The sequence below is a fragment of the Meleagris gallopavo genome, chromosome 1, assembly GCF_000146605.3.
Source record: "Meleagris gallopavo isolate NT-WF06-2002-E0010 breed Aviagen turkey brand Nicholas breeding stock chromosome 1, Turkey_5.1, whole genome shotgun sequence".
Lineage (NCBI taxonomy): Eukaryota > Metazoa > Chordata > Aves > Galliformes > Phasianidae > Meleagris > Meleagris gallopavo.
Window position 1 is genome coordinate 65,105,007 of NC_015011.2, and position 14,523 is coordinate 65,119,529.

General features: G+C 40.4%; 1 protein-coding gene across 2 annotated transcripts in view; it reads left to right on the top strand.

Moving 5' to 3' along the window:
• The first annotated feature begins 2,427 nt into the window (after positions 1-2,427).
• Positions 2,428-14,523, top strand: part of PRR5 (proline rich 5) — a 45,969-nt gene continuing 33,873 nt past the window's right edge. The window contains exons 1-2 of one of the 2 annotated variants that reach the window (XM_010715288.3): positions 2,428-2,654; positions 6,513-6,649. The gene's annotated coding sequence lies outside the window, so the exon portion shown is untranslated. The remainder of the gene's footprint in view (positions 2,655-6,512; positions 6,650-14,523) is intronic. The other variant, XM_010715298.3, reaches the window with a different exon arrangement.

Consider the following 14,523-nt stretch of genomic DNA (forward strand, 5'->3'; position numbering starts at 1 on the left):
TCTTACTCCCTGCTATCCAGGCATATTGTCCTCACTAGTCAAAAACTTACATCATTTTCTCCATCTATTCTCCAAGGCTTTTTGGGGTCTCAGGTGTGCACTGTGAGAGCAACAATAGGTGCAGCTGCAGAGCCCTGCTCTCCTTGTACGGATTTTACTCAAGAAGCTTTTGACTAAGCAGCTGCTTGTTGTGCATTGGTAGAAGTCTACTGATCATACAGTAGAAACATCAGAGGAAATTTAAATCACTGCCATTAGCTATTTGCTACCCTTCTTCAAAATCAGCAAGGCTGGTAGAAAGCATCTCCCGATTGCATCTGGCAGCTTCACCGGAGCCTCACCTTTCTTGGCAGCAAACCTGCAACCGTAGGGTTTTGCACAGAAAGAGACCCACATGACATGTCCCATTTGCAATCTCTGATTTGGTAGAGGAAGGGAAAGAGCGGTAGTGTTGTAATTTCTTAAACTTCTCTTTCCAGAAAGAAAACGTTTTTAATGCACATAGAGAGAGTATGCATGACCATGGGGTACTATCCATGCAAAGACAGGACTCTGTTTTTCCAACAGTGATCCTGAAAATGAGGATCTGTGAGATTTCACATGTTTTTTTGCCCAGTTCAGAAAAGTTATGAGCCAGAATCCCAGTGATATGACTGGAGAAGTTCATGTTAATGTCTCTGGGCCTTAGAGATGCTCAGCAGAGTCTACGGGTTTGTGAAAAGAGAGAAATAAAGTTGTCAAGGGCGATCGCAAGTCATGACCTTGTCATTTCTTTTTTCCATGCAGATTCAATATTATTACTGTATTGAAAATGGCTTTTGGCTCTGTTCTGCTGTCAGATGCCTCTCTCTGCCTCTCCTTTTGCTTCTTCCAAAGCTTGCTCATTGCCAGAAGCCATGAGTTGGATGAGAAGGCAGTGATTTGTTCCTCTTAGCTGCTCACGACTCTCAGTTGTCTGGGATCCATCAGTCTCTTAATCCCTCCATAGAGGCCTGCTGTTGTTCTCATAGGAAGCTGCTTTTTGCTGCGAATGTTTTTCACATGTGCTTTAGGAGCAGCTGCTGTAAATGTGCTCTGGCACCTCTGCAGCTGGAGGGTGAGCGTGGGGGGCTTGCAGGGGTGTCAGGGCAAGGTGGGCTGTGGGCAGAATGGCTTATGAATAGCTGAGGGAAATGAAAATGTCTTTCTTTTGCTTTTCTACCTCACTGCAGTGTTTAGGAATGAGAATGGAGGTGAAAAACCAATGCTTTACTAAAAAGCAGATGCAGCTGAAGCCTCTCTGGAGTGCCTCTCTTCTTTTAGGGGAATGCTGGACCTTGCCTCAATTTGCTCAGTTTTCAGATTAAGGGGTAAATGAGGTGATGGTCCCTATTGATGAGATTGCCAAAGGTGACTGAGCCAGCAAAGGAGACCCAGCAGGTGCTCCAGTGAAATCCTCCACAAATATTTTCTTGCTTACACTCAACTGCATCATTTCCTAGTAAAACCATTCAAAGGCTGTGTCAAAAATTCATGACTTTGAGTGCTTTAATGGAAGCACGGGAAAGGTCTTTCTGTTTCACCCAAGAAAGCTTAAGGGAGCACACAATGTTTAGTTAAATGTGGTGGTCCCCAGAAGAACTCCACTCTGAGCTACCCGAAGCTGATTTTTTGTATTAGAATCATGGTGGGACACAGACTTTCTGATGGGAGCTCTATAAATGGGCTACTGGTAAAACCTAGGCAATAATACATCAAATATGAACATAGATAGAAATGATTCACGTGAATAGGATTTTCCAGCCTTTTTCTGCAGACATTAAGTATTTTGTTATAGTGGTCATCAAAAGCAAAACCAGATCAGTACAGAAAGGTTTAGAAATGGCAGTCTGCAAAGACATTTATGATCTTGAGGAGCACAGCTGTTGGGTTGGTTTTTTTTGGACTGTTTTGTCATGTGGCAGTCACCTCTTCACAAATGTGATGCTGTTTTACCTCTGCGATGCAACTCACAGCTTGCTGGCACTGTGAGAACATTGGCAGTGGTGCAGCTGCATTTGCAACTTTGCTTATGAAATGTTTTTGCTTAAGTAATGTTGATGAAACATTTTCATTATTGGGTAACAAATCAGGGGATTTACTGCACAGCTCAATTTCAGCAGTCTGGCTCTTTTCCACTGGAATTGGTTCCGTTTGTAACAGGCAGAACCCCATGAAAGCACCACTTTGGTCTGTGCTGTCAGCTAGTCTTTGTGCTTAAGATTTAAAGGACGGCAAACAAAGAATGAAAGAGGTTTAAAGCAGGAGTTTTCAGGATGGAAAAAGTTGTAATCTAAGGAAAGAGAGGATATCTTTTGATGTTTTTGGACTAAGTTAATTCTATTAATAGCCCCTTAAATTTTGTTCTTGTTCTTCGTACACATTTTATCTTTTTCTTTGTCTCCACAGAATAAAATTTACACATTTTGGTGCAGAGGTTTCTACGAGTTTTCCTCCAACTTCTTATAAGGATAACACCAAAGGTTTTGAGGAGAAGTTATTCCTTTTGGGTTTCTGTCTTCCTGAGTTTATGTCCTCGGAGATGCACAAGCAGATTGTCACTACTGCAGCAGAAAACTCAGAGAGATACATGGAACAGAAACAGATGGTCAGCAAAAAGATTTCAGCTACAAGAAGTCAGTATTAAAAACAATCGTTATTTGTCTGGGGTACGGCACTGCCCCAGGGAAAGTCAACAAGGGTTTTCCTGTTGATTTCTGTAGCCAGAATTCATCATAATTCATCCTTCTGTTATAATTTGAATTTATGGCTTGAATTCTACCTTAATTAAAGTGACATTTTTTTCCCTTCAAAAAATTAATCTTGAAATAATGTGCAGAGGAATTACAGATATCTTTTATCTCCGGCAAGAAGAAATACATCATTTTTACCTACAAATCCTGCATTAATCTGAAAAAAACAGTAAATGAGGGTGCCTGGATAGCAACTATAACATATGTTGAACCATGCGGTTTTGATGCTTGGGACCAGCTGTATGCTGGTTTATTAAATAGCCAGGGAGGGGAATGTCGAGAGCACAAATGCCAGTTGCTTCATAGACTGAAATGCTACTTATCCACCACCAAAAAGAACCCACACATGGGTAAAGTGGAGAGTATGAACTGCATTTTCATATCAATGCCTTCTTGCTTCATTCCATGCCCTTCTTTCCACGCGTCTGCTTGATTTACCTGAGCTTACAGAACTGAAGCAGTGATCCAGCCTTTGCATTTCCAGCCACCAATGTTCCTCCTGGTCAGTGCGGTCAGAACATCTTTCAACAGGAGAAGGCCCATAATGCTCTGCTGTGGATTTTCAGGCAGCAGACCTCGATCATGCCAGGCTGGCTGTAGTTTAGTTATAATCACTGTTTCCATCGAGCACGTTGGTTCTTGGCTTGCACCTTGCATACTGCAGTTACTGAAATGTTGGGGGTTATTTGACAGTCACTCATAGCTGAGTTGAATGACGTGCACTTAATACCACAAATTGGTCCGTGACTGATTCCTCTGACTGCAGCTGGCTATGCAGGGGCATCACTGGGCAACTGTGTCAGCTCAACTGAAATAGGGATTTACTGCAGCCCCTGTTGTCAGTCCTGAGTAGGAGCTGGCATTACCTTGGCCAGACAAGTTCCTGTTGATGGAAAAGAATGAGTTTCACTCACATTCACGACTAAGCTAGCCATGTAGATAAGGAGGGCAGTTACATTAGGCCATGTTTGTAGTGCACCTGTGAGTGTGCTCTGGGATCCACACTCCTCTGGGCTCGTGTTTCCTTCCATGCTGACTGGGAGATCTCAGGCCCTAAAGCAGCTAAGATGGCTGTGTCTGCAAAAGTGTCATCCACAGTGATTGCCCTCAAGGATTTTTGTTGCTGCTTTCCCTATAGCAAGGCTTGGGGGTCTGTAAGTGATGCTGTGCATTAGTAAACAAAACTGATTCTAAAACTCACCTCTGGGAAGTGCCTGCTTTAAGGCATGGTATCAATGCTTGGTATCAAAAAGCTGTATGAATTCCTGATCAGCTCTGTTTGTCCAAATAACACACTAATTGCTCCACTGGTGCAATGAATACACTTAGTTAAAATGTCCTACAACTTCCATGTTACAGCATCGTGGGCTGATCTATTTATTTATTTATTTATTTTCTTCATACGTTCTCATTTTCCATTTCCTCTGAACCTATAAATAGCTTGAAACGTACAGGATATTGGATGAGAGCAAGATAAATATAATTCACAGTTTAAAAAGAAATGATGCTTCATACATTTAAGGAATGGCTGAGCTTTGATCATCAAAGCACGGTCAATTGGAATAAAAATGGCTGAGGATCTTTGCCCTGAAGTACTCCCTCCCCCCCAATCCTAAAAAATTGTGATATGGTTTTGGTTTGTTATTCCAGCTAATCAAATTACCACAGGTTATAGGCAATGTGGAAGATGTTCTTATTTGCTGGCACTGAAGTTTCAAAGCAGAATTTCCATGCACAACAGTATTTTCATACCCATAAGCATCTAATCTGCGAACCAAATAACTTTTATTGCACTTTCTATCCAATCTCAGCAGGAATTCTCTTATACTTTAAATTAGAAAGGAGATAAAGAAGCTTTTTTTTTTCAATTTTAAGCAGGGTGGAAATAAAGCCAAAATTCATGGCAACACCTATTATTTTAGAGAGGTGTTGTGATGATATCCACTTTCAGCAGAGCTGAGCTGTTCATGGCTTTGAAGGACCTCTGTGTCCTGACTGCTCTGGCAGTTTTGGCACGTGCTCCTAATACAAAGCTAGCCAAACCAAGAAAATTCTGCCCTAATACAGGTTGCTTTTCTTAACACAATTTTTCATGTATTTGGACAACGCTTGTCTTTGTCTGCAGGAGTTGGCGTAGGATGTTCATAAGCAGTGTATGGTGTTCTTATCTTTTTTAAGCATTTATGTGAAATATCTCACATGAAGTATGTTCATTTGTTATCTTTCAAATGTATGGGTGTTGCTGAAAAGCCTGGTTTCTCTACCTTGCCCTCCATGTACGCAGAATGCCACTTCCTGGCTCTGTAGCCTACAAGCTTAGATAATTTCTCCCATTCTGCAAACTGAGTGCTGCTTGAGTGTGCACTCCTTAACATATTGCAGTGTAAAACTCCTGGCTTCGTACACAGTTATTTAAACTAATGCCTCTGGCTTGGACTAAAACAAGTGGTAAAAGAGAAAGTGGAAGCACACCCTAGAACAGACAGAAGGCAAGAATATAAGGTGATTAAGGATTAAGAATGGGTGGATAGTGATAGGACAAGGGGGGATACTTTTAAACTGAGACAGAGGAGGTTTTGGTTAGATATTAGGAGGAAGTTTTTCACACAGAGGGTGGTGACACACTGGAACAGGTTGCCCAAGGACGTTGTGGATGCCCCATCTGGTGATTGGTGACCCTGTATATAGCAGGGGGGTTGAAACTGGATGATCATTTTGGTCCTTTTCAACCCAGGCCATTCTACGATTCTGTGATTATTTAGTTCTCTCAAAAGCACAGAAGATTAATATTAGTAAGAAGTACAACTTCTTAAAACATAGAAGTTACTTACAAAGTGTGTATGCGATGCTAGAAAACTAAGGCTGGATTGTTTTGTACCCAGGTTTAAGGAGTTGAGAATGAAGTCTGTATATTGTTGCTAGTTAGATTTAGCAGTGTGGTGGAGCTGCTACAAATGACTATGCCACGTACAACATGCTGAAGAACCAAACTCAGAACGTGTATGCATGGGTGTGCTGTGTCTGTATATATGTAGATTTCTAATTATTTTTATTATTATTATTATTTTAGTATTTTTGGTATATATTGGCCAGTGATTTAAAAAAAAATAGTATTTAAATTATGAAGGTGATTGTATTGGGATAGAAGTCACATAAGAATAAATTCTGTGCTGCAGGAAGATATCCACTCTAGAGTTGTTTATTGTGTTTGTAAGCATCTCAGAGAGGCAGTTCAAGACCAGCTGTGGACAGGCAGACAGACATTACAACCATTATTTGAAGCCCTAAAGCAAGAATATCCATTATTATTAATTGAGGCATTTAATACTTTTCCAGGTCTTACAGGACAGCTTGTCTCCAAAGGTGGTGATCATTGCCGACTTTGAAGCTTATTTCAAACTTTTCTTTTGTTTTTGGACACAGAACTGCTTGCAATGTGTATGCTAATGGAAACTGGCTTGTCCACTTCGGTGATAAACACAGCACTTAGCACTGGTGTCAATGAGTTGGTTCCCTCTTAAGGAAAATGAAAGAGGGGAGGGAAAATTAAAGAAATATTTACTGATATCACTGATTATATGTGTAGCAGCACTGAGTATTGCGGTTGTTTCACTTCTGTGTGTACTGCAGTTGTTTCACTTCTGTTTGTGATGTGTGTGAGGTTATTAGTGCACAATGGAGAAACAATTCCTAGAATAACAGTATGTGCAATGCTACTCTTTGTTCATCTCTTTATTGCAGAGCTGCCTTTTTTACAAGGGGATGAATTTTTTAACCAAATTGTATCACCTGTCAAGAGTTGTCATGTGATTCTTGGGTACCTGCTACAGAGTCTTCGCTATCAGTTATTCAGTCCTGTTTTCTTCTCCCTTCAGCAGGTAAGCAAAAGTTCCTGCAGCACTGTCTGCAGTGGGAAAATGTTTCCAGTTTCGGGTACCTAAAGAGTTCCTTTCATTGGACAGAATAGAGTTAGCATCTCCCTTCCAATATGTCATGCAAATCCTTCTGTGTTTCATTGTTATTCAGATCAGTTTGTATGACAATGCAATTCTCTGTAATTTTTAACATCAGCTTGTGTCAGTCTCTCCATCGAGCTTTAGTGCAGCTTAAAAAATGGTTTGCGTGAACTTTCTGTTGTGAATCTGCTTACAGCTGAATAAGGGCTATGAGCAAGAAGTACAGAAAATTGCTTGAATTTCTGCTCTCTGAAAGGAGCCTCTAAATAACTCCTTGGGAAAAAAGCCTTGAAGTACAGAGTCAGCACGGGTGGTGCAAAAGCTCTGGTGTTACCTGCTGTGGTAACCTTGAGTTGAATGAGTCAGATCCTGCTCACCAAGAGCACAGTCAGACAACCATTGCAGATTACACCACCCCAGCTGCCTGTGCACTGAAGCATATGAGGAATTCTCAAATGACCTATATATGATTGATATATATATATGTATGTGTGGGTGGGGTGAGAAGCAGCACCAAACAGCTGAGTAGTAGTAGTATCTTTAAACAGCTGCAGTTGTTTCTGCAGAGGTACGTGGGCACGGCCATCTCAGATTCCTTAATGATCAATCCTAGAATTGGGTTTGCATTTGAGGATGAAAGTTTTTAGTTAGGAAGGGAGACATTTTACAGATTTATTGAAATAACTTTCAGTAAACATCAGTCATTAATGAGAGCGTGTATGGGGGTGTGTGTGTGTGTGTGTGTTTATGTGAAAGGAAAGTAAATGTTCTTAATCTGTCCTTGAGGTTGTTCTGTTTTTCTTTAATATTATCATCACATATGGTAGCTTTTATTTTTTCAAAGCAACTTTTAAATTTTCTTGGAAAGCAATCACCAGTTTCTTCCTGCAAAAAAAGTTTTCTTTCTGATCATATTTAGAGACTTATTTCCTCTTAGATAATTATTTAGTTTATCACTGAGCTGCAGGAGTTAAACTACCATTACTTCAGGTTTTTTTGTTGTTTTTTTTTTCCCCTTTTCTGTGATTTTTAAGCAAAGAAGTCTTTTCTAAAGGGTTTGCTCTTTAAAACTTCAATTCTGATTTATTGAGCAGTAATGCATACTTTCTTCTGAATCTGTGTCAAGCCCTAAAGGGTAGGAATGCCTACTCTGTGTAATGGAGTACCATTACAGTGGTAGCTGAATTTTGCTACAGTGATTACTTTGTCTTATTCTAGGCTACCAGGGTAACATGGTTATGATTCCTCCTGCAGCTGTGCTGGGAATTTGTGCCGTAGTCCTTGTAGCCCCAGCAGAATTTAGCTTTAGTATTTTTACCTATTTCTAGAGAAGAAAATTAGGGGCACAAATAGCAGAGAGGGCAGCTTGGAGCTGTGATGGATCCCAGGCCATGAAGAGTATGGATGTGGGTATTACTCTGAATTTCTATGGAAAAGGGAAGTATCAGGGTATCACTTGGTCATAACGTATGCCCATGTTATTTCAGATGTGCTCAGGAAATCTCTGCTTCGGCACTTTGCATCCTTCTCAAAAACAAGTACCCACTTCTGCTGTGTACTGAGCTAGTAATCTACCAACTAATCTGTTATTAAACATGTTTTCCCATAAGCATCTCCAAATATTGCTCCTAGGAGGTTTCAGTCATTGCCAGCAGAACTAAACACTGACCTCATGCTTCACTGATATATTAAAAAAAAAAATTGCAGCAAACACTCCATCTTTGGTATGTTGTTATCTTTTTCTTGCAAATGTAAATATCTGCATCTCAGAACAAACAATTGGACATGCACATGGCTTCTGTTTCTAGTAGAGCATTTGCATTTTTTTTCTGCTGTAAACTGTTTATAAAGCATTGTGTAATCTGTAACCTTACTGTGATGGACAGGTTGATATGAGTTCCCACCATGCAAGGCAATAGTAGACATAGTGCCTCGAGCAACTCACCAGCACCCTGAGAGAATGTTTGCTAACTGAAATACCAGTGCTTCATGAAAAAACATGCCTGCCTACTGCAAACCTAATATTTTATAACCACTTACTTTTTTTTCACTGCAAAAGCCATAACTTCTCACTTGCTGACAATGTACTAGACTTTAAGTGATGCATATGGCTTTAAGTGTAGCATTGTATTCCAATTTGATATTTCAACAGCATGCGTATTTTCACAGCTGTATTTACTATTTACTCTTACTTGTGGTATAATTTAAATGTCTTAGGATTCTGGTTATGTTTTTTTCAGTGACAGTAGGAAGCACATACGTAATGTTTCAGAACCCCATTAGTTTACATCTGCAGGCCATGGCCGTTGTAAATGTTTGTGCATTCATTTAACTTTCTGGATGTGTACAGTCCCGTAGGAGTCAGTGGAAGTACCCCACAAAAGTCTTGACATGACAGGCCTAATCAGAAACAGCAAGATCATGTGCTTACAAGGAGAGAGAAGCCAGTCCTTTCATAATTAGTATAATGAGAAATTCCTAGTAAAGTTGTAGCTTTGTTTGCACCCTTTATTTTCCCTCCTCTTTCAATAGAAAGAGGAGACCTGGCATTATTTTTATTTATTATTTAATTCTTGTCCACCCCCTAAGCAGGTGTTGTGCTCAGCTTAAATGTTCCCTAAAAATCTTAGCTGATTCCCTCTCCAGAAGATTCTCTTTACTGGTAATCACAACTGGCTGGCTGTCCTCTCTTTTCAATCTGTCCCATGAAGACAGATTTACTTGACCCTTTTCTCTGTGCCTTGTGATGCCTTTGATCAATCTCAACAGCAGACTCTCCTGGAAATACTCCTAATTTAATACTTCCCTTTTTGAAACACCAGCTGAGCCTGTAAACAAAAGATAGTTCCCTAAGGTCTCTTCATCCAGGGTTGGAGCATGTACTCGAGGAAGTGAAACATTCAATAAATGGGTGCCAAATTATTTACACTTGTTTCCTAATCAATGAGGCAGTAAGAGACTGGGAGTGAAATTCATCTCCTCTAATTTGATATATTTACAGCTTGGAATACCATATCTGTACCTGAATGATTCACGTTACATTCTCTTTGCAGTCAGTGGAGAGAACAGGCACTTCCAGAGCATGTCCTACCTCAGTAGTTTGATTCAGCTTTATAGGATGTGTTGGCATGCAGCATAGATAAGTCCAGTTTTCTTCAGCCATCTGTAAAAAATGCAGTCTACATTTCTCTCCTGTGAATGTTACCCATATTACCTCATTTACTACTAGCTTATGTTGAATGAGCTTAATAATTGCAAAGGCCAAGCTGTGGAATTCACCTTTATAAGAGAGCTTCTTATTTGCACCTGCATTTGTGACCTCCAGGTTACTATGCTGCTGTCACTGTAGCCCTGAGTGTCCCATCTCTTTTCCAGAGCTTCTGTGGAAAGCTTACAAGGAAGAAATGATCTCAAATGTTATTCCCAGTTTTCTTTCTTTTCTTTATTTACCATCTCGGTAAAAAACAGATAGTAGCAAAATGCAGATAAATGCACAAATATTCAATCTATTGATTTACCTATCTAACTATCTGAAATAACAGCATCACCTATGTAACAGTTGAAATCTTACATTTATTACCTCTAGTTCTGCTTTAAGTAAAGAGAGAAGAAAATAGTAACTTTTTTTTCCTGAAATCCACACAAATGCAACTCAGACTACTTCAGTAGAGGGCATATCACCTCACTGAGGTTTGAATAATATTCCAAAAGCTAAATCAGGAGGATTGTCAAAATCAGTCACAAAAATAATGATTTGAGCCTGTAAATTACTATTTTTTAAATTTTATTTCTTTAGAACTTTGTTGCTTTTGAGCTGAATTGGGACTTCAACTATTTCAGCATTTGACTTTGATGACGAGATAGCAGTTCTTAATAAAATAGTAGAAATATGTAGATAAATGCAAGTGGTTACTTGTCATGTTTTCATTAAACATCTTAACTAGGATTTAACACAGTAACTGGTCACAAAATTTTAGGTCCTCTCACAGAGAAAGACATGTACGCAGCATTAAGGATTCATCCTTAAGATATTTAGAACCATGTACTTTTTTTATCATTACTACTGAATTCTTAAAGTAGTGTTGGAAGGCATTTTGCCTTTTCAAAAATTCTTTAAAACATTCGAACCAAGATGATTTTCTGTTGAAAGCATGGGTAGGAAGCAGCATATTACAGTAAATGAACACAGAAAAAATTCTGTTGTATTCCGGCAGAATAAGTTTATATATGTTTACATTTCAAATGACATGATAAGTTCTTGTACTAAACAAAGCAAGAAAACTCAAGTGGAGTCAATGAACCAAAAACCTGGCTTTGAAAAGCTATTCATTTCAGTCAGAGTTAAAAGTTTGATTCTGGATGCTCTCATTCCTCCAATTATTCAACTAAAAAAAAAAGAGCCAATCTCTAAATGACTAATAAAGATAACATATAACACACACACTTATATGCATCGTGCATCTCCTTCTTAACCTATGTGTTAGTTCTTACCATCCATATTAGCTGAAGGCTAATATTTTGTGTATGAAGTGATCCAACCCTCCCTTCTCTGTCTTCTGTCCTTCCAGTCTCCAAAAGTAGCTGGCTCCTAATGCTGCATAGACAAATAAATACTGCAGAAAGAAACACAACCTTTTTTTTTTTTAATAAAAAAAATTACAAGTTTTATTTTCTTACCTTGAGTTCATCAACCAAATTAAACAGATTGCTTAAAAATTAATGCAAAGTAGTGGCATCCTTACACATTTTCTAATTACACTCAGCTGTGATTACAGTTCCACCTGCCCAGTGGGAACAAAATATATTTTTTTGCTTAATTTTTTTTTCTTGGTTTCATTGGTAATTCTCTCCCTAGAGGGGAGTGCCCCTTTTAAGACGGGGAGAACTCAGTGGTTTCATGACCTTTTATTTCTACAGAAGAAATGGGTGAATTCACTTGGAATAAATACAAACCAAGCCAAAACATTGTGCAGGACAAAATTAAATCCAAATCTGACCTTTCTGAGATTCAGAATGAAAAGAAAAGACGGAGGGGAAAGGTCGCCTCCATTTATCTTCTGTCTGGTGTCCTACAGTTTGCAACTACCAAAATACCACAGCAGGGACTAAACATTTGTGGATGTGTGTTGTGGCAGAAAGCAGATGAAGAGCAAAAATTGAAGGCTTACTGACAGCGAGCTTGCTCCTGCAGCCTTTGTGCAGGCAGAGCTGCCAGGGCTTTCTCTGGATGATTTGACGAAGAGGACTGAAGAGCCTGTGTGGCCACTGCTGAGGCTTCCTGGCAGGTCAAAGACTCTTGCCCTGATGTTGAGTGGGCTGGATCAAGAAAAGCAGTTCTTAAAAAAGCATCACAGTATACTGCCCTCCAAGTTCAGTGCTGAGATGCGGGGAATAGAGCAAAAGCAAGATGTAGTGAAGGGGGTGTTTACTGGAGCGGGGCCTGCAATTTCTGTGCCCACCAAAAATGGAGTGACATATGGAAGCAGCGAGCACAGCTGCCATCCCAGCTGCTTTGCTTTTGCCTTGCTACCCCTTTCCAGGAGCCCAGCAAAGCATTAGTTGCCTCTGATCAACTGTAAATGTGATCAAGGGGTAGTCACCCCTTCAGTCAGGAGGCCACATGCTGCTTCCCAGTGGGCTGCACAAGCAGCCTTGCTGTGACGGTCATGGTGGGCCAGGGCCTCTGGCTGCCATTTTGTAGTACTGCCTATCCTGCACAGCATGCTGCTGCCTGGCGAAGTGCACTGGACTGTAGTTTTATGCACCTGCATCTTGGCCCACTGGGTTGCGATGCTTGGGGATGCACTGCTGAGGAGATATCTCAGCCTGACAGCATTGTCCCTTCAGGTCTTCAGGTGTTGTCATGCTGAAGCCTGGCAGGCAGCTTTGTGGGCTTGGGCTAACATAATAGAGCTTGTGATTTCATAGGAGTAAAAGGGGGCTGAGGCTGCAGTTTTTCAGTGAGGCAAAGCTCTGTGCATCCTCCTCTAGTCTTCCCCTCTGCAATTGATGTTTCTCACCTTGAAATTGTCAGCTTGGTGGCATTTGGTGCCTGACTATTTCCAAAGACCAAAATATCTTAAAAGAAACTGAGATGCAGGTTTGAATGTGGAGCTGACCACAACTCCATTCATGAGAAGTCTTCAATTTATCCTTCTTTCCATTGATGTTCCCAAAATGAAGCATTTTTCACAGGAAAAGACTGAAGCAACTGCTGGCTGCAAGCCCAGGATCACTTGGCCTAGGATTTTCTGCATGAAGGAGCCATGCATCCTAGGAGTGCGGCCCAAGGCTTTCAGAACTGGGATCGCAGCTATCTGGCAAAGTGTCTGTGAGCAGTGCTTGAAATAAGTACTTCCAGCTTTCTGCTTAGGAGTTGGGAGCTCAGTCTGTGTGGGCTTCCAAGCTGTTGGCCCTATAGCAGCAAGCCTGATGGCTCAGGCATTTATGTGATGAAGGCCTTTTGTATCCTTGCTGTTTCCATGGCCAAGTATCTCAGTCTGCAGGGACTATTTCAGCGTGTGTATATGAAAAGAAGGCATAGGATCACTATTTTTGAGTTCCTCGTGAAAGCTTTACCACACTAAAGAGTACAGAGTCCAATACACAGCCAAATGTTACAATTTTCTGTTATCTCTAAAAACGGGCAGATTTTCTTTTAAAAATATATTCTTGTGATCCCAAGGGAGAAAGATCAGTTTTCTGTAAAAATCCTTTGTACTGAAGACTAGGCTTTTGTGACTTCTACAGAGTTGTGAGTTTTGTTCCAGAGAGCTATAATACTATTAAAGTAACAGCCACACAGTACCACTGGAGTCAGAGATCCTCTGAATTTGCAGAGTTGTCTCTTGCGTTGCTCAGTGCTGGAGCGACCTTCCTGACTTATGCACAGGAGGTGGCAGTAATCTCAAGGCATGCTCCTTGTTTCCAGCCATGCTTACATTCTCATACACTAATAGTGAAGCAAGGATATCACTTCTAACTAACTGCTGGCCAGCAGTGCAGTTTATTAGGAACTCAGCTGGTTACCGGAGTGGGTTCTTTGTCTTGGTGACCTTCCAAGGCAATCAGAGCCCTCTTGGAAGACCTTGAATAAAAAAAATATTTGGGTATAAGAAAAATAACCCCGCGCAGCACACAGGTCCGATCTCCCAGGGTTCACAGATTTGGAAGGTATTGTACCATATATAACTGTAGATGACAGCACTGAGATACTGTAGCTGCTGGATCAAGGTCATGGTGTTCTGGTATCCAATTAAAATTATGCAAGATAAGCAATTTAGGAAAGAATTCATATAGAGTTCAGGAAGAAAAAAATGTCATGTGCATTATGAGCTCAGTTACTTTGTAAGATTAATTTTTCACTATCTCATGATCTTGTAATAAAAGCACAAAGTATTTTAAACACTTGATTTGCTCATTGATCAGAACTCTAAAGACCTCAGTTTCTAAATCACAACTACAAGGCTGACTGCATTTAACGGTCAAGTTGTGTGTTTGCCTTGGAGTTCATATAAATTGTGTGATGTATGCTGTTTGCAGTGGTTTATGAATTTGGTGAGTAGGCAACAGTGAAACCTGGCATGGGCACGTCTGCTGTTTGGAAGCCCACCTCATGCCTGGAGGTGATGTAAATGGAATGCCATACTGGCACAGGTCCTGTAACCGAGAGCATATGACCACTGTGCTCTTTTGGATTGCAACATTACCTTTAGTTCCCCAAACCTACATGGAGACAATGAGGAGTAATATGAGCTGAACTGCCTGCTTATGGGACGCTTGATATTTTAGAAGAG